The 15,733-nt window shown below is 36.5% G+C and overlaps 1 non-coding gene across 1 annotated transcript; it reads left to right on the top strand.

Moving 5' to 3' along the window:
* Nucleotides 1-1,146: 1,146 nt before the first annotated feature.
* LOC145621650 (small nucleolar RNA R71) lies at nt 1,147-1,252 on the top strand. The gene has a single exon (XR_014108471.1). It is a non-coding gene; the product is annotated as a small nucleolar RNA R71 (small nucleolar RNA).
* Nucleotides 1,253-15,733: the final 14,481 nt, after the last annotated feature.

The following is a 15,733-nucleotide window of genomic DNA, read 5'->3' as shown; positions in this document are numbered from 1 at the left end:
TCAATGGGATTCTTACTAGTGCTCTCACTAGCAACACTCTTCTTAGGCACACCTCCCTCAAGGACCTTACCACTTCTAGTAACAATGGCATCCATAGGGTTCCTAGAATCTAGGCTAGGTGGAGTCAAAGAAGAAGAGTTTGCATATTCCTTGAACACACTAGTCAATTGAGAAAGTTTTTCACTCAAATCCTTGTTTTATGCCAACATGTAATTAAAATCTCTTCATTAAAAACCATACACATTTCCAAAGTTTTGGCTTGTTTCTCAATGACACTTTCCAAAAATTCCCTAGAAGAAAATGATTGATCATAGGAATTATCATTTGAACTTTGAGCATTTGGAACTAAATCAATTGGGGAACCATCTTGAAAACTTGCTTGAAAATATCCCCTAGTTTGATTATTCCAATTACCCCTAGTTTGATTTTGGCTCCTTTGTTGACCATGGTTATCATAACCTTGATTATGATCCATGACCATGTCTATGGCCATGACCATGACCATTACAACCATGATGGTTATAGTTACCATGAATCCCTTGGTATCCATGATTTCTACAACCTCTATTTTGGTTATAGTCATCATGATTCATATGATAATTCCTATTTCCAACATTCCTTTGAACATCAATTCTAGGTTCACAAGCATGATTATTGACATAATTCACATGTTCCATTTCACTTCCATCACATTCACTACAAGGAACATTTGGGCACATAGAAGCATTGTAATCATTCATTCCACATAATTCACATGGCCAACATTCCACAATCATGCAACAAGAAGAAAGATTGGAGTTAGAGTGAGAAGATGTACCTCTCCCCTTAATTTGGGAGGGAAGAATTGGAGCTTGGGAAGGGGGCTTCTCAAGCTTTTCTTTGAGAGACATAACTTCTTTCCCCAAATCCGCAATCAAAGTAGTCAAATCATTGATGGCACTAAGTTGTTCGATTGAGTAACCCTTGCTTGTTGGTTCTCTCTCCACTTCTTGCCAATTCATGTAATGACGAACCACTTCATCAATTACATCAACCACTTCTTCTTCCGTTTTGTTCATGATTGGGCCTCCGGCTCCGGCATCCAAACTTGCTCTCGCATGAGAACTCAACCCACCATAGAAGATATGTATGATTTGATAGGTAGGAATCCCATGGTGTGGACACTCCCTTTGATAATCCTTAAATCTTTCCCATGCTTCATAGAGACTTTCATTTGGCTTTTGCTTGAACCCTTGAATCAAAGCTCTTGCCTCCGCCGTCTTCTTTTGAGGATGGAAACGGAACAAGAAAGCTTTGGTGACATCATCCCAAGTTCTCAAAGAATTGGGCTTCACTTCCTTATCTAGCCATTCCAAAGATCTTCCTATTAGAGAGAAAGGGAACAACTTAAGGCGGATAATCTCTTGAGATACTCCATTGACCTTGATTGTGTTACGATATTTTTCAAACTCCTTAAGATGTTTCAATGGGCTCTCGTTCTTTGCCCCACTATATTGTCTCCTCTCAATTAGGGTGACCATTGCCGGGCGAATTTCAAAGTCGTTTGCCGGTGTTGTAGGTGGAGCTATGCCGCTCTCATACCTATATGCACCGGGCACTCCAAGTTCCTTCAAGGCAACTCTTGAATTACCTCCCATGGCTTGGGATCTATGCACACAAAACTCAAAGAAAATATTAGTAGCACGGCTACAAGTGTAGCCTAAAGTGTAAAATCTTTTTATATTTTGCAAATAGAGTGGAATAGACTCAACAACAACATGCACTCAAAGCACCACTCCCCGGCAACGGCGCCATTTTGATGGGAAGGAGAACGGTAGGTCGTTGGGCTACCACCCCACCCAATCAAACAAAATTTGTAACTTAACAAACCCCTATAAAGTGTAGCGGTAAGTCAAGGTCGAACCCAAAGGAATGGAGGTCGAATGCACGATGCCTAAGTCAAGATATTCCGAAATCTAGTAGGAGTTAATGGTAGAAGCTAGAACTAAGCTAGGCAACGCAAAAGGCTAGTACTAAATGAATGCTAAAGCACTAGGGGAATGGATCCACATGCATCAACGATGAAGTTCAATCAACTTGGGGAATTAACCAATCAAGTCAAGCAATGTGAGGGATAACCGAAATTGCACCCAAGAGAGTTCATCAAGCTATTCTCCTAGAGGTCTAATTAGCGTCAACTACATCAAACACTAGCTAGGAAACATCACAAGATATCTCAATCGAGTAAATGTAAGCCACAAATCAATGGTCCGTATCAATGTGAACTCACAATGCAATCTAGTGTGAATAACAAGGGTGATCAAGCCTAATCAAGCACACACATGCACAAAATCAATCAACCAATTTAATCATATTATCAACTCAATCAATTTCCCCCAAATTAATCTCAATTCATCATTAATACATGCTTCACCCCTACCCTAGCAAATAAACTACTCACAATCCATGAAGAACATCAAAATCAAAGCTGAACTAATCATCATTCCCAAATTCATCAATTGAAATCAAATTGAAACCAACAAATTCAATCAAAATCAATCAAACTATCAATTAACCAAATCAAACAACAATACTAATGAAATCAAACATTGAATTGCATTAAAGAGTAAAGAATCCTTACAAACTTGATAGAAATCAAATCAAATGTAGCAATCTTCAATCATCAATCATCAATCATCAAACCCACACTTTCTCTCTCTAAAAATGCTAAGAACTAGTGTTTTCTCTCTCTAGAATCTAATCTAATCTAATCTAATTCTTTTTTTTTTTGAAGATCTCCTTCTCTCCCTATAAAAGGAAAGAAATAACTATCAAATACAAAGAGGAAGTTGGGAAAGTCGTCCAAAAATAGACCCACGCCGGTGCGGGCGCTCGGAGGAGAGAGAATGGTGCGCACGGGAGCACACCCAGACAGGTGCGCCCGCACGCACCTGGTGTACGGCCGCACTCGACAGATGTGCCGCCGCACACTCCCCGAGTGCGCCCGCACATCTCTGCTGCTTCCTTCTCTTCTTCTTCGTCCTAGCTCATGCGGTGCACACATCCTAGATGATGGTGATGAAGGACAAAGTAGGCAGGAACTTTCTTGAATTTCTTGAAGGGTATAAGCCATGAGGAAGGCATATACAAGACCTTGAAGCATGCTCCTTGGACCTCCCTTTGACTTGAGACTTCTTGCACAAGCTTTAGGCATGAAAATCAATGGAAAACTATGGAGAGGAAGCTCGGGAATCCTTGGACAATCAATCACAACCTATAATCAAAGGATAAAAAGCAAGTAAAAGGGAAAAATAGCAAGTAAACTAGAAAATGCATAAAATAGAGAAACTAACTACAAAAAGCATAAAATGAAGAAAACTAGAATAAAACTAAGGAAAACTAAAGAAAAGAGAGATAAAATGAAATAGAATTCATCCAAAAAAGGACCAAATGAGTGCCATAAATGTCACTCATCACACCCCACCATAATTGCCCTTGAGATGAGCTCCATCCACTCCAATTAAGCTTCTGCAGCCAACATTCAACCCATTGATGCCTTAAAGGCAGTGAATATACTACTAAACACCATTGGCCTATCAGGACCTACACTCTTCCATGTACGGTTTGCTAAAGAACCTTGATTAAAATGCTTGATCACATCACAGTACATAGTCACTGCCTTGTAAGAGACATCATGCCCACCATGAATTTCAACTAAGGCCTTTGTCCTCACTCTATACAGTGTGCTTTGTGCCATTGTCACTCCATACCTTTTCCACAGCAACTCATTCAAAGCCTTGGCAGGAACATCATTGTTTTCCCTTATATCTTCAAGTAAAACTCTCATAGCCCACTTGACATTCACCAAACTGTTCCTTGTCTCCAGTCATGCACATGCATGTTCTGGGTTTTGCATACTTTTGATTACCCAAGTGCACCCATCTAGAAGGACAAAAGCAGCTAATCTCCAGCCACAGTTCACATCAGAGCATCTACAACAATATCTCTTGTTGCTAGCCCACTCAACAACAACTGCAAATCCACACTAGATGCAGTATTCCCTCACAACATCCCTTATACACCTCTCCAGTATTATATAGCTTTGTCAAATAGTTGTCATGTTCATTCTCACACTCAAATTCTTCATCCTCAAAGGGATCATAACTATCTTCAATCATTGGCCCATATTCATCCCTAGGCAAGTCATCTTCATCTTCTAAACTCACATACTCTGACTCATCACTCATGTCTTCACCAGAATCCCCTCTACTAGGACTGTACCCATCATCTTCACTGTCACCCTCCTCACCAACTAAAGCCAGACTAGCAGTATCATCGTCTTCACCTAAGCTAACAGTAACCTCCCTATTCCTATTCTGATCCCCATTTTGTTGTTCACTATCCCCCCCCCCCCACTTGTACTTGTGCTAATCACAATCCCTTTTCTCTTAGCAGTTGTTTTAGGCACTCTCTTTTGAAAAAAGGAAGAGACTCTAGATGAATTTGATGATTGATTCTCACTTGAGTTACCCTTTGGTCAAAACTTACCAATGTTTTGCAAAGGAGGTATAAGGGACTGTGTAGATGGTTGGGCTTGGGTATTTTGAGTGATGATATCATGAGGCACTTGGTATTGATCTTCAGTTGGTTCATCAGTTTGGTCATTTTGTTGGGGTTGAATTTCTTGCTCGGTTGGCCATGGTGTAGGGGAAATATTGATCCAATTTTCCAAGGCATTACCTCTCCTTCTCCCTCTCACTCTACTCCTACCTCTGCCTCTCCCTCTCTCAAATGCTCTCCCTCTCCCTCTCCCTCTCCCTCTGTCATTCCCTCTCCCCCTCCCTCTCTCCTTAGGTATAGGGTTTGCTTCCAGTTAAGGTTCTAACTCAGCCCATGTTTGATCTGGGTCATAATTTAAAATCACAGGTTCATTCTCACATGTTCACTCACCTTCTTTGAATGTCCTAAACTCTTTACATGTCTATCAAAGTCAGCCTTGCTTATTACTACAGCTTCCACATTCTCAAGTTGCTTATTCTTCCTAGGTGTGAGTTTTTTCCTAGTTACAGCTACTACTTTAGCTACTGGATCAACCACTAAGTTAGCTTTAGGTTCAACAACTGGATTAGCTACAAGTTCACTCACTTTTTGCTTTCCACTCATTAAAGCTCTTGCAGCTGCAACAACTTTACTATCTTTAGCACCACACCCAACCCATATGTATATTTTAGTTTTTTCAGGTAAATTCCTAAACATCTTCATCAAATCAGCATCACTAAGTAGAGATACATGCTTCATTTTGAACATATACTGAAAGGTGGGGTGTTCTGGTGTTTCTATATTTTTCTCCTTAGCAATTTCCCAGTACTCTACAATGAGGTCTATCAAATTAACCTCATCAACATCATCAACCACAACAGACACATCAATACCATTGTACTGACATTGTAGTACAATTTTATCAACCATTCGGCATCATCAAACCAAACAACATCCAAAAAATAATTGTATAAGAATCTGGCCTAAATCACATACCAATACAACATATTACCACATAATTTAACCCTAAACAAACAAAAAAAGTTCACTTTAACCCTAGGCAAACAAATTAAACCAATACCATCAAACACATTTCATATATAACCCCATTAACCTAAAAAAACAGAGCATGCATAAACCTTATATGCAAAAAAAAAAACACATACCTTGCTTCAATTAAGGACAAATGGTGAGATTCTCTAAAAAAAATTCAAACTTTGCTGCAGATCGTCTTGCACAAACCAATTTCCACTCCACGCAATTCACGAACAAAAACCCTCAAACCTTCCTCAATTTTCCCTCAAAATGTGTTTAATCCCCACTAAAAATTGCAAAAAAATACCCAGAACAATTGTTTTATAAAGCCCAAAATTTTAAAGCTCGAAAAAATTGACACTCAACCTTCGATTTTCTTCAGAACGTTCATCAATGTCGCGCAAGTAATGAAAAAAGAAGGCTGATCGTTTGGAGTCAAGGAAACAAAATGATTTGACATTTGTGGTTGGGGGTAATTAAATGGGGGTATTTTAATTAGGAACTTCCAGCTTTCTTTTTATTAGAATGATTAACCATGGTTAACCAAATGCTAATTACATTGATTAAGGTTACCATTGACTTAACTTTTTAAAACATAGTCTACCAAGGATATTAACGATTTTTTAATTTTACCAATGAGAATTTTCATTAATACAAGTCTATCAAAGAGAATTTCCAAAAAAAAAAAAAAAAAAAAAAAAAAAAACTTATTAGTTGGCATTATAAATGCATGAACCATATATAAGACAAAGGCTAATCATTATCAATGCATAAAGTATATCAATCTTTGTACAAACAGCATATATTCCTTTGACATTGAGATCGATTGTAACCATTAATTGATATTCTTCATCTTTTAACAATTCCCTACCTTTTTTTCCCTTCATTTTTCTCTTTTTTCAATCTACAAATAGTCAAGTACTCTCATTTATGTTATGACCCTCTCACCCAAACTAAACAAGCGTAGTGTCTAGGAAGATAATCATGAAGATTCACCCAACTCCTACAAACTCCGGCAACCCCTACATCAAAAGCAGTCCGGCCTCGCCGCCTATAACAGCAGCAAACACCCTAACCTCCCTAGGCCAAATGCTCGAGTCCGGAACCAAAAAGGTCGAGAGTTTAGCTGGGAACCTGTTCACCCACTTTCGAACCGGGCCTGGTATTACAACCGTTGCTGCATCCCACTTAGATCATGCAGCACGGTTTTTAGTCAGGGGCGGGTCTGAGCATGTTTTTCAGAAGGAATTCGGACATATTCCTGGTGAAAAGCTTAAGAACTCACACGCTTGTTATTTATCCATAACCGGAGGACCCATATTGGGGACTCTATTCGTCTCGAATATACGGGTCGGGTTCAAGAGTGACAGTCCGGTTTGGACTGGCCCGGGTTGTGGACCGGGCCACTGGGTGTACTACAAAATTGTCATATTTGTCAATCAAATTGAGGCAGTTAATTCGGTTACAAACCATACTAATACGATCGAGAAATATATTGAAATTGTTACAAAAGATGGGCATGAGTTTTGGTTCATGGGATTTATTTTGTATGATAAGGCTATTAGCAATTTGAACGAGGTCTTACAAGACTGTAACAATGAATTTGTTAGAGTTTGTTGAATGATTGTTGCAGTTTGAAGAGGAAAACATTTGAGCAATTCATAATATAATCTCCATGTTCTTTATTTATCAAAAAATTAAACATTTGATTTATATTCAAATCAGCTCACACTAGAAAAATAATCTCTCGCCTCTCCTCTCCTCTTCTTTCCTCCTCTCTTCTAGGCTTTCTCCAAAACTTTGGTCGTTTAGGCCCTTTTCCCTTAATTATATTTAGTTTTGCTATTTAGGTTTCAATAAATCTACACAAGTAGTGTAGACTGTCTCCCTATGCTGCAGTCGTTAGTTGTTTGTTTATGTTCGTTTAAGGTTTGTTTCTGTATTAGGGTTTATCAAAAGGTTATATCTTTTTCCCTATAATCAGTTCTTTGGTAAAGATTTGTTCGGGATCGCAACAGTTGTCAAGTTTTCAAATGCGTTCAGGCGAATCAGATGAGAATCATCCTTACGACTACAACAAATCGTTAGACCGTCTCTCCAAAAAGGTTGTATATTCCAGCGATGTGTGTGTGAGATTTACCACCGTGGAAGATCATTTCAACAATCACCCTAATTTGATTCGATTTTATGTATTTGTTAATTTAGATTTTATATGTAAATGCCGGATGGCTTTTTATTAATGAATTGATCAGTTTCAAAAACAAAAAAAAAAAACAAAAAAAAAAACAAAAAAAAAAAAAAAATCAACTCACACTATACCAGCTTCCCTTGTGGAGTTGTGGACTAGTGTTAAGAGAATGAATCTTCTGAAGACTAGATCAGGGATCAAGTATTGGTACCATCCTCTCTTTCTCTCTTCTCTAAAATTAGCTCACACTATTATCATTGTAAGTTTACTTTATATTATACCACTTTTGTGCTCGGGTGCTGCCCAAATGGTTGATAAAATTTGTAGTTTAATTTGTCAATATCATCTATGTTATTATTGACTTGAAATTATTTTTATGGACCTTAAATTATTTTTATTGAACTAAAAGTATTTTTATAAAATTAAATTATTTTTTTCGATTTTCTATTATTTTTTAAAATAAATTAAATATACTATAAATGAATCTTATTTTAAAGAATTTTTAAATCAAATTTTATGATGGAAATAGAACTGAGTTATAGGATATTTATTAAAAGTTATGATTAATTTTGTATATATGAAATATTAGAAATATATCAATAATAAAACTCTATATATACAACATTTTTATCTCAAAACATCTATCAAAATTTTTGCTTACTTAGCATCCTACGTGTCACAATTAAATCTATTTGTCGCTTACTTGGCATGACACTTGGAAAAAAAGTTGGAATGTCAAGTGTCATTGTCTCCTAACCTGGCTGCAAGACCAACTTTATGTATTAGTGATATGATATATACTACATGCAATTAATGATCATTTTAGTAACTTTTCTTCTGCACCACACTGTTTATATAAAATCCTTAGATATTATTTAATCAAAATACAACACTTTAACACGTACTTAAAAGAAAATACTCCTTGATGTTTAAAAAATGTACCAGATTCCCTTGAAAACTTTAAATGCACTGTGTACCCCTGAGTTTTGTAAAATATATACATTAAATACCCCTAAATTCGTAACAAGTGTTAATTTTGTTAAATTGAGATTCCCAAGCATCAAATCTATCAATTATTATAGTTTAATGCTGCTGTAATTGATATGAAATAACCAAGAAAAAAGGGGAAAAATTAAGTAACAACAATTTTAAATCAACAAAACAAGATAAACCTATCTCAACAATCACCAAGATATATGTAATAGGGGTTCTTAATGAAAGCTAACACAAAGTAAAAGCTACGATTAAGGTTTAACCACAAAGATTACAAAGTAGCAATTACAAAGAAAGCAAATAATCACAAAGATTATGGGTAGATAGAGAAAATCTCATTGATTTCAAAATTAAGCAAAGTTCCCCCTCAAAAGAAAGTTTAGCCCTATTTAAAGGCTTTACAAATAACCCTAAAGTTCTTAAATTACACCCCTTGGCCTGGATTACAAATGAAAGGCGAAGATTAAAAGATAGTAAAAAGTAGTACAAAAGAAAGGAAATCGTTCGCTCGAAACAGGGCTTCGGGAGGAGCCGCTCCAAAGGGTAGGAGCGAGCGCTCCTCACTTCTGAGATTTCAGATGACACCTATGGGAACGGAAGCTCCTTTGTGAGGCGCGGGCGCTCCTCCTGGGGGGAGCGGGCACTCCTCGTGACTGCCTGGACAGCTCAACTTTAAACATTCATAACTTCTTTGTTTCTTGCTCAAATTTGGCATGTGACTTGTCGTTGGAAAGCTCTTATTAAACTTTACTTTCACCTCCAACTTTAATCACCTAAAAATTCCTTGTAATGAAGAAGATATGGCTGAATGAAGTAGTTGTATCATACATTGATAAGTTTCTTTCTTAGCTAACACACGAAATCCTTGGAGCTTTATTCTAAGAAAACAAAACTTACTCAAGTTTGATAACAGTCAACCACGAGAGGTGAGCAGGCCAACAAGGAGTTTAGCTCGACTACGTGTCACAACACGTGGCATGCTTCAACTTCCTCCACCAAGTTCCATGCACCCGCGTCAGTAATGTTAAAACATTTAATTATCAAGTAAACTGAATTAAAAATTAAATTCTAAAACCCCGAAGTTTAGCATTTATAATGATCGATAGAGTTCAAATTTTGATGTAATTTATGTTTTTAGAAGGTTTGATAGCATAGATACAATGGACTAATAGGAAGTCGACGTGTGAGCATGATTTTAGTTTGATAAGTCAATGATGTGTGCATTTGTTAGATGATTAGGGTATTTGGTGCATTTTTTTTTTACAAACATCAAGGGCACATGATGTATTTGAAAGTTTTAAGTAGTACATGGTTTATTTTTCTATATCTCATGGGTACATGGAACTAATTTCCTTTTTAAAAAGTGCTAAATTTTGACTTTCGCACTATTTATGCACTCCACTTTGACCTATACTCATATTTGTTAAAATCTCGATCCGGATCTTACGATTCTATGATCCAAAATTGTGATCGATCCGGATCTTTGGTAGGATCTTAAAGTTTGCAGATCTTACGATCCCACTCTAATATTAATTATGAGTGGTAGGATCGCAACATGATCCTACGATTTTATTACGATCTGATCCAACATTTCACTATAATATGAGATTATAATTTATTTTGATATACTTTTTAATACTCATTAGGTTATATGCACCTCAAGTTAATGTGATTAGCGAATCCGAGACATTAATATGATTTTATCAATTGACAAGTTGCAATTGTTATAATTAAGGTCTCATTCTTGACAAATTAAATTTGCTCGTAATTTATCACTTTAAATTTGTGTTACTAATATTCTAACTCTCATACGACAAAGCTAAATGAAGATCGACTTTTCTTCTTAAGCAAACCAACGTCTTATAGCATTAATACCCCTTAAAGGAAATGTTTGTAAGTCAATTTATAGCATAATATATAATATTATTCGTTATTAAGTAGGAATGTAGGATCCTACGATCTTACAATCCGATTTTATCGATTCGATCCCATCCCCCTCATTGATCCAAGGTAGGATCCCGATCCTAACAACTTTGACATGCTTATGCTTTATTAATCTAATAAATATCTAATCATATCTTATCACTAATATATAAATCCGGTCTCGTAGCCTAGCCACGAGACAGTTGTCACGAGACAGCGACACTTGACATTTCAGTTTTTCGCCAAGTTTCGTGCCACGTAGATCACAAATAGGTATTTTTACGACACGTAAGCGAATTTTAGATAATTTTTTTTAAAATAAGATTAAAAAGTTATTGACAAAAAAAAAATTTACATCCTCCTAAATCACATCATAATAATATCAGATATTTTCCCCTATAACACCTCCCATGTAACGTGTGTTTTATTTTTCATTGTGGATGATGTTGTATTTTGCTTTTTTTTTTTTTTTTTTTAAATAAGGGCATAGCTTATCTTATTTAATTTGTTACTTTGAATTATTGCCATATATACAACTATATGCACATAAAGAATAGGAAAAAATTAGGGAAATTCTCAATGGTAACACTATGTTTCTTAATTTTTTTAATGGTAAATTGTGAAAATTTTTATTATCTTTGGTAAACTTTAATTAGATACAATATTCAATGGTGACGTTAATGAGAAAATTTAGCAAATGGTTAACCATGGTTAGTGTTTATTTTAAATAAAAACTAAAATTTCTAAAGTGCCCTTACACTACTACATAAATGAGCAAATGCAACCCCTAAAAACCGTTGCAATAGGGCAAAAAACCGTTGCTATAGACCTACTGCAACGGTTATTGGACCGTTGCTTTTGCGGCCATTGCACTAGGTCTAATGCAACGGTTCTTTTGACCTAATGCAACGATCATATACTTCTCTCATGGACCGTTGCATTAGGACCTAATGCAACAGCGTTATATAACTAATGCAACGGTCATTATACAATCTTATAGACCGTTGCAGTAGTGCTGATGCAATGCTTATATAGATCAGATGCAACGCCTATTTCCCTTTGTTAGGACCGTTGCATCAGCTTATTATTATTATTATTATTATTATTATTATTATGCTCATTACAACTTCAATAATATACAAATGAGGTAAAAAAAATTTGAATGACAATCCTTTCAACTTGATAAAATTTTTTTTTATTTAATTATTTTTACATTGCATGATTATGCAATTAATGCTTCACGGAAATAATTCCTGTACTGCTATACATAAAACTTATATATTTTCTCTAATAACTGTAATTACACACTTTAAAAGAAACAAAAAAAATAAATAAATTCAGTTCAAGTAGTAGCAGCTCCAGCAGAATAGCAGCAACAGCTCCGGGCCACCGGCACAACAAAAATATCAGCAATAACAACTCCGGGCAGCAGCAACAACAGCTACGGCAGAGCAGAAATAGTAGCAGCAGCAATGGCTTAGTTTTGAGACCTGAAACAATGGCATCCACCATTTATAAGCCATCAATAGAACTAATTGCAGCAAATTCCTATGCATACGGCAAAGTTGGTCATATTTCACGTATTTAATTGGCAAGTGCCAAGTGCAGACAAAAATATCAAAGAATCCACCTTATGCAAGCTTTAAATAAAACATAAATGTCATGTAACTCTACACCACGCATTAAAAAATAAATACATCCTTCTTAATTATAGGATTTTCAATTGCTAACCTAAGCTACTCGTGGGATAATTTGTAAACAACAACATAAAACACATTTTATAAACACACAAGAGAAGACTTTAAAGACAACTTGTACAACAAAATGCCAATCAAATCCACTCTTCCCATCAGGTTCTACTCACACGCATAAGAGCAAAACTGAAAAAGAAAGTTCAAGCAAGTAATTTATAGCTCACATAACATGCATGAAACCTCACATAATACAAGAAACATAGGAAGCTTATAGAGCATCACAACTATACTTGTAAAAGAAAATGTTTCCATACAAAGCAACAGTGTCTTCCTTACAGATGTCAAAGCAAATGGAACAACATAAGTTAAAATAAAGGGAACAAACCTCAGGTGCTATGGCACATAGCACCTTACAAATCCAGAGTAAATAAGTACTTCTCTTCTTGTGGCCTAGTGGCTTAAAACATAAACAGTCCCTCAGGGTCACTCTTCACTACGATATCCTTAGCTTCAGACAATGAAACTGTCAAATAGATCTTATCAGAGCGCTGAGCCCTGAGAATCTATGGGGTGCGAGTGAAAATAGAGAGAAACAATTTTGCTCCATATTAATACATGCCAGATATAGCTTCTACAAAACACTAATTTAAACTTAAGAGGAAAACCAGTCATCAAACACTAATTCAGACTGAACAGAAAAACTAATCAACTGTGGGGGCGTTTAGTATGTGGGAATTGGGGTTGGGAATGGGACTTTTAATCCCACTTGTAATAAAATCCCTTGTTTGTTAGGTGGGAATGGGATTAGAATATGGGAAGGGAATGGGAATATATACCTTCTATTCCTATCAAAATAATACCAAGGGGGGCTGGTATTATGAGATGGGAATAGGGAGGGGTGGTAAAATGACTATCTTACCATCGATGAAAAGAAAGAAGGAAAGGTTTTGGTAAGGAGATTTTTGTAATATTGTTATTTAATCCCTACATATTCTCACTCAACAACCAAGCAAAGACTTGGCTTATTTTTATGAATTCCCATCAACTTTTTCCCAATCCCCATCCCACCCTCTAACCCCCAAACTCCCATTCCTACATGCCAAACGCCCTGTATATGCCAGCAAATAGTATCATTACCTACTACCAGCAAAAATCCATGGCCTTCTCTGATCATACAACCAATTTCTCCGCCCAAATGAACATCACGAACTGACTGTAACAGGCAACAATGTACGATAGATCTCTCCACCCCATCACAAGCTAATAAAACAGAAGTAAAATCAAAATACAACGCAAACCACAAAATCCAATTCTTCATCCACATGGATGATTCATCAGCATGTCACACGCAAATAACAATTTAATTAATTAATTACAAACCAAAAAAGCTAACAATTCAATAATATTAACAAGCACCATTTATCCCAATTATATTTAGACTACTATTAATTGGAAACTAATCACAACATACTATAATTTATAAATAAAACTGAAATAAATTTTCAAGTACACACAAAATAGCAATTCACAAGCAATAACAACGAAATATGAAATCTAAACCCTTAATAATCTAACAAAAATCGATAATTAAACGAGATACTACGAAAATCAGCACAAATATTTGAAATTTAAACTAGATTGTACGAAATTTATAAGTTTGGAACTTCAGATCTAGAAATTACCCTTTTCAAGAGGTATCGACGACGAAGCAAGAGGACTAGAGGAGAGCTGAGACTCTTGGGAGTGACACAGTGTGGCCTGGTGAAGGAGGCGAGAAGGACAAGGAGCGAGGAGCGAGACCCGATAAAAGCTTCTCCAATCTTAGGCAACTTCAAAACCCTAAGAATCGAAGAAAAGATATATGTGTTTGAGAATTAAGAGATGAGAGATTGAGGATGAAGATTGAGGGATGAGAATGGAGGAGAGAGAGAGAACGAGTTTCAATGGAGGAGAAAGAGAGATAATGAGTATCAATGGAGGAGAGAGATTCGAGTTTCAATGGAGGAGAAATGGGTTTTATTGGAATTCCGTATTTGGGTTTCTCGAGTTATATCTGGGTACTCTTTATTTTACTACTACTCCGTAATTTTGCTCGATCAAGAAAGACACGCACTTGATAATTTAATATGGAGCAACTAATGCAACGGTCATTTTAAAGCCGTTGCAGAAGGCAAAAAATTTGTTGCATATGAAGAGCTACTACAACGGTTATGTTAAAACTGTTACAATAGGCAAAAATTCCATTGCATTAGCTTTACCCGTTGCATTAGACCGTTGTACTAGCTATGATCGTTGCATTAAACCGTTGCATTAGATTTAACCGTTGCATTTGACCGTTGCTTTTGCTCATTTATGTAGTAGTGTTACTTAATACACTCAACTAATTAAATATTAAATTTTTTAACAATATAATAATTTTATATATGATATTTTTTATAAAAAAAAAACCACTTCTTCTCTTCTCTAACCCCGACACCCCCTCCCCTACCAGCCCTGCTCCTTGGCCACCCTTTTCGTCGGTGGCCAACCTTTCACTCCAATTCCTCCTCCTGATCCACGCACCTCCTAAATATTAAGCCATGATTTGCTCCAAAAGGCCTAATTGTAATCAATCAAAATTAAGTTAATCGATCAATCTCCAATATCCCGTGATGAAACTAAATTGAATTTGGGTCCTTTGAAGGGTCGAATGGTGGTTGCTTGATACCACTGCTGTTGCGGGTAACTGCGATGACCAGTTACAATTGGTGGTGGCCGTAATTGATTTGTGGAATTTATGAGGGAATACGAGGGCAAATGACTGTTCGGTGGAGTCGATTAATGGTGGTTTCGGACTGAATCGAAAGCAGGACTGCACAATTGTAATGCGCTACTAGTGGATGCTGGGGCTACGCGGAGTGTGTGGGTGAGCTGGGTGGTGGTGCAAAGGTACGGGAAATAGGGGAGTGCAGGTGGTTGATTGTTTAGCAGAAGATATGCGGGCTACTGTAAAACTAGGGAAGAGAAAAATTTGGAGCTGATATTTTAGGATAGTGGGCTAGACGATGCTGGTATAGGGAATGGGTTGTGACATGGCGCCGATGATTGGGAGCCGACAGTGGAGGGGTAGGGCATAGGGTGGTTAGGTGGTTGTGGGGGAGAAGGTGTTTTTTTTTTAATTATTATAAACTTAACCATGGCTAAGTTTACAATTGTACATAATGATTTAAACATCATTAATATCACCATTGGATAATTATAACTGATAACTTTTTATTTAATATGATTTTAGGGTGATTTTGAACCTTGTTTACTTGTTATATTAGCATTTTGGTTCGCTTCTATCCTATTTTCATTCGATTTTTGTATACCCCTTGCTTCACAGGTTGTTAGTGTTTTTGTT

The sequence above is a fragment of the Chenopodium album genome, chromosome 27 (genome assembly GCF_948465745.1).
Source record: "Chenopodium album chromosome 27, dcCheAlbu1.1, whole genome shotgun sequence".
Taxonomy (NCBI): domain Eukaryota; kingdom Viridiplantae; phylum Streptophyta; class Magnoliopsida; order Caryophyllales; family Amaranthaceae; genus Chenopodium; species Chenopodium album.
The sequence above is the reverse complement of the archived record's forward strand: the minus strand, read 5'-3'. Positions and strand labels throughout refer to the sequence as shown.